This window comes from Impatiens glandulifera, chromosome 2, assembly GCF_907164915.1.
Source record: "Impatiens glandulifera chromosome 2, dImpGla2.1, whole genome shotgun sequence".
NCBI lineage: Eukaryota > Viridiplantae > Streptophyta > Magnoliopsida > Ericales > Balsaminaceae > Impatiens > Impatiens glandulifera.
This window is the reverse complement of record NC_061863.1, coordinates 6,589,838-6,595,868: the sequence shown is the minus strand read 5'-3', so window position 1 is coordinate 6,595,868 and position 6,031 is coordinate 6,589,838. Positions and strand designations below refer to the sequence as shown.

The 6,031-nt window shown below is 27.6% G+C and overlaps 1 non-coding gene across 1 annotated transcript; it reads right to left on the bottom strand.

Moving 5' to 3' along the window:
- Positions 1-2,554: 2,554 nt before the first annotated feature.
- On the bottom strand, positions 2,555-2,627 carry TRNAR-CCU. The gene has a single exon. It is a non-coding gene; the product is annotated as a tRNA-Arg (tRNA).
- Between the last annotated feature and the right edge of the window lie 3,404 nt (positions 2,628-6,031).

The window sequence follows — 6,031 nt, the reverse complement described above, 5'->3', positions numbered from 1 at the left end:
ATCAAGAGATGGGCATGTAGGATGTCCATTCTCTAGATTTGATCAAGGCCGGTCATTTCATAGGTGCATATGCGGGGTTGATGGTGATAAGAAAATAAATATGAATAGTTTGTTATTAAGAAACAAGTAGAGTAGTGTCAATAACCCACCAAAGTAATACAATGGTAAGAGTCGTCTTAAGAGACCAAAAGGTCACAAGTTCGATTTAATCTAAAAATGTTTTGTGTTGAATCGAGGATCATGATTGTGGGTGTCATGCTAATTCTCCTTAATTCTAAAAAAAATAGAGACCAGAGAGTAGTGTCAATAAACGGAGATGTTTTTTAGAATAAAATAATTGTACGATTTCTCTTGTATTTTTAGAACATGTACATTTCTCTATCTATTTTAAATAAATTATACATGTACTATTATTTATATAAGGAGATAAAAATCAGTCAATATCCATTTTGGTTTGATTTGCTTGATTTATTTCATTTGATCATTGTGAATTTGTGATCAATAATATCAATTAATTCGATAATAATAACATTCTTCTCTTAAATTTAAATATAAATAACTCCTCCAAGGTTAAGGAATAAACCATTGTAAAAGATATCCAATGAAAAAACAGATAATAAATTATTTTGAAAATATAATTTTATAATCTTTTTGTTGAAATTATTTTCTAGTCTGTGCGGATTTTAATTATTTAAAAAAATATATTCATATTGTTTTTAATTTATATAAATATATGAAAAATATCTAAAATATGTGGAAAAGATTACTTTGTGACATTTCAATTCAATCACAATATATAGACAAAAAAAAGTTTGTTGGAGAAATTTAATACAATTTTTTTATAAAATGTTTGGAGAAATTCTAGAAGGTAAGACGTAGGGTTAATATTTAATTAAATAAGAAAACATATAATTAAAGGCTTAAAGAATATGAATAACCGACAAATTATGTCGTGAACCATATTATCAAATAAACTTTTTTACACAAATCTATTAAGATCATCATTTAGCACATAATTAAAGGCATTCATGCAAAACATTTTCGCTTGAAAAACGTTTGTGCGAATATGTAACCTAGGGTTTGGTTGTCCCAATAAGGAACTAATATTTAATTATACTTTACATTTTAAAAGTGCATTCAAGGGCTCGATTGAATTTTAGGTGAGAGTTTTTATATATATATATATAGTGTTAGAATTATTCTATTTAGATTCTAATTTAAATTGTGAGAAATTAAAATTTGAATGTTGCGGAAGTGTATCTTAATTAATCTTTTGAATTTTCTTTTTCCTTGTAATAGAAAAGGTCTTTAATTTTCTCTTTCTTTAAATGGAATGAATTTTTCAATTGATGAGTACGTCAATAGTTTCTCTCTATGTTGTTGGGGACGCAAAGGAGAATTATCCGTACCTCAAATGAAGATCATTACCGTTAAATATAACTAACATTATGTCAGTTATTATGGTTTAAATAATTCTAATTTAGTTCCTTCATAAAATTAGAAATATTATTTAAGGTATCCTCACTTTATATTCATTAAAAATATACTCATAAGTCATAAACTTAATTTCACACTAGATCATATTATTTTGACTTATATTAAATATGACACTTGTACAATTATTTATTATAATAGTGACCACATAAATTTCAACATAGGTTATATGTTAGTAGGCTTAATTCTCTTGACTTTCATATATTAACAAACCAAACAAAATTATTAATACACATTGAATCAAAAAATATATATAATAAAAGTAAACTAAAATGTTATATATATATATATATAATAATGCTTAATTTTAAAATGTCTGGATTGTCGGGTCGAGAGTTGTGATTAATTTGGATATGTATGTGAGAGTAAATTGATACTTTGGTAGGGTCGTGGGCTGACTCACCCGTCCATAAACATGAAAAATTAAATAAAAATTGTGATATACACAAGTTTCAAAGTTACCACCTCAGCATATAAGTTCAACATTTTAACACTTTATATTTTAAATTTTAACTTGAAATTTATTAATGTATGACATTTCTAACAATATAACTTCAACATTTTAAACAACTAAACTAATAATATTTTAAATTCAATTATATAATTTAATTTTATATATATAACACCATATATATATATATAATTATTAGTCATATCAATAATTAGGTGTTGGATCATCTAAGTTATCTCTAGTTGCGGAATTATGTTTGAGATTATCTTCCTGGTGTTTTGGCATGTTTGTCCACAAGCAACTATCATTATAAATAAAGCACACTCCTAAGTGAATTGGATCATCTAAGTTATCTTCCTGGTGTTTTGGCATGTTTGTCCACAAGCAACCATCATTATAAATAAAGCACACTCCTAAGTGAAAAACTCTAGTTGGATCATCTAAGTTATCTCTAGTTGCGGAACTAAGTTTGAGATTATCTTCCTGGTGTTTTGGCATGTTTGTCCACAAGCAACCATCATTATAAATAAAGCACACTCCTAAGTGAAAAACTATAATAGAGGTGATCTGTAATATTTGGTTTGAAAGAAAAAAAATATTACTCTAATACGCGCCAGATAGGGGTCGAACCTATGACTTTCTGCTTAGGAAACAGACGCTCTATCCACTGAGCTACAGGCGCTTTTGATAATTAAAATTTCCAATATCATTATTTAAGAGTTTAAACTAATTGAGATAGCTCCAAGGATTACGGTGCTCTAATTTAATAAAATTGGCCGAGATAAAAAGAATATAGGATCAAAACTATGACTTTCTAACCAATTATACGATTTACTAAATAATCATCTATATTACGCACCAGAAAAAGTCAAACCTATGACTTTCTAATTAGGAAACAAACATTTTATCTACTGAGCTATAGACGCATTTGCAAAACTATGATTAGGTACATGCACAATTTTTATGTATTTCACAATATATAGAGTAATATCATAATGAGAGTGAATAATTAAGATAGAGAAACCTCGTAATCAACCAACAATTAGATGTTGTATCATCTATGTTATCTGTAATTGTGGAACTAAGTTTGAGATATCGCCATTGGTGTTACCTCTAAGTGTAAGAAATGTAATTAAAATAGAGTTAGCTCCAAGGATTAGGGTTCTCTAGTCTAATCAAATTTCCCGAGATAAAAAAAAAAAAACTGGAGTCAAAACTATGACTTTCTAATTATTGTATCATTTACAAATGATCTAAATTGTGCGCTAGATAGAGGTCAAACATATAACTTTCTACCAGAAACATACGCTTATTAGGCTCTATCTAATAAGTTAATGCGCATTTGTATGTCCTAAATAGGGGCTTAATCTTACCGTCTATCCAATGAATGTGCATATTATACATATTTCACAAGATGTTAACCAACATCCCATTATCGATGATTGAAAGTGTGGATATATTGAGATAGAGTAACATTTTAATAAACCAACAATTAGATGTTCGATCATATAAGTTATCTCTAGTTGCGAAACTAAGGTTGGGATCATCGACATTGATCTTTTTGGCATGCTTGGCCACAAGAAAGCGAGCTTTATGAATAAAGCTTACTTTGTGTAAGTGCAAAAAAATGGAATTAGAATAGGGTTTGGCCGAGATAAAAGAAATATAAGGTCAAAACTATGACTTTCTTACCAATTATACAATAAAAAAACACAATCATATAATATAAGCAACCGATAAGGGTCAAACATGTGACTTTCTGCTTAGGAAATAAAAACTCTATGTACTGAGCTACATGCACATTTTACAAGACATAAAGCAGCAGCTCAATGAGAGTGTGAACAAATTGAGATAGAGTGACCTCTCAATCAATGAATAATTAGATGTTGGATAATCTAAGTTATATCTGTTACAGAACTAAGTTTTAGATTATCATTGGTGTTTTGGCATTCTTGGCCACAATCAACCAGTATTATGAGTAAAGCATACTCCTTCTAAGTGAAAAAAAAAATTAGAATAGATTAAGCTTCAAGGATTAGGATAATCTAGTCTAATCTAATAGGCCAAAATAAATGAAATATAGGGTCAAAACTATGACTTTCTAACCAATTTTAGTCTATACAAAGGTATTATATAGGGTCGAACATATGACTTTATTATGCTTAAGAAATAGACGCTCTATCTAGGGATGGCAATGGGTACCCGTATACTCGATACCCGTGGGTACCCGATGATCGAGTTTGGATATTTTAAATCGGGGTCGGGGATGGGAAGTGAAAAATGGTATCCGATCGAGTTCGGGGTCGGGGTCGGGGATGGAGAGTGTTGGAAACCCAAACCCGATACCCGAATATATTAAATATTAATATATAATAATAAAATTTAAGTGACTTATCAAATTCCAACTACTAACTAATTAACTATCATTAAATAAATATATTAATTATTTTATTATTACTCTTAACATCATTTCCTACATACATCATGCACAGGCTTGACATAATTTCGTTAATTTGTAATAAATGTTTCCCTCTCATATATCTCCATTCAACCTTACTTCAAGAGTTCAAGTCTTCAACTTCTATCTTCTTCAACATAAGTTACATAGCTATGCAAGTAAGTAATGTTTTCAGTATGTTCTTTAACTTTTATAATCTTATATTTATTTATTTACTTAATTTTCAATATTTATTTTGTAGCTTCTTCTTCCGTTTTAACAGCAACAAAGTTGATTTTTTTATAAGATCTACATGACTACAAGTCTACAACACAAGTAGATAAGTAATACTTTTATTATTTATAGACTTTTTATTTAATATGTGGAATCTCTTTAATATTAGACATAACTGATATATACGACAAGAGATTTAGACATACTTTTATTATATATAATATATGTCTATCAGATATTTGACTCAGATTAAATAAATCGTATCAAACATTATATAAATTTATCCAGGTGTTAGATGGATTTTCACAACTATGATAAAATATTAATATTATTAAATATTTTTTATGAAATAATTTATAATTTAATAAAGTAATACAATAAATAAATTTATTTTTTATAAAGGCAAAAATAAAGGGTCAAAAGAGTTTTTTTAAGGAATATTAAAAGTTCTTTATATTTAGTTCAATATATTAGTTTAAAAATAAAATATTTTTTTAAAATATTATGTTTAACTATATTTAGAGAATAATAGTTCAGCATATTAGTTATTTATTTTTATAAATATTTTTGGAAAATATTAATATATAAAATAGGTAAAAGAATCATATTAATTCTTATTTTTTTTATGTAATTAATTGTTTGTCAAAGATTTGAGGTATGTTATTAGTCTATTTTGTATTTGTTAATGTTGATTGTTTTTTATTGATTTTGTAGGTTGTAATTAAATGTGTTGAAGAAATATATTCAAGAAGGATGTTTTTTTGTGAGAACTAATTTGATAATTTTTGAAATTTTTGTGTTTAATTAAGAATTATGTTTTATCACTTTTAAGTTTATTTGTATTTTTGTAGTATGAATAAATTTATATTATGTAGTATGAATGAATTTATATTTTATAGTGTTGATGGTTTTCTGTTTAAGGATATAATATTTATTAATTGTTTTAGGTTAATTATATTTTGTAGTAACATATTATATTTCATTTATATAATTTTAGTTAATTAAAATATATTTTTTTAATATTTAATATCGGGTAATGGGATACCCGTCGGGGATCGGGTACCCGATGAATCGGGGATGAGTATATAAATAGAGATACCCGTTGGGTTCGGAGTCGGGTAGTAATTTGAAAATCGGGTTCGGGGATGGGTATTTCACTACCCGGTGGGTAGGCCGGGTATCCGTTGTCATCCCTAGCTCTATCCATTAATCAATGGGCACATTTTATATTGCAATTTTCCACCATCGACATTTAAGAGTGTAAACACATTAAAATAGAGTAATATTTCATTTGAAAGATAAAAATACTAAATACGTGCTAGATAGGGGCAAACCTATGCGCATTTCAATTAGACGCTCTATCCACTAAGCTATATGCGCATTTACAAGACAAAAAAGGATTAGAATAGAGTTAT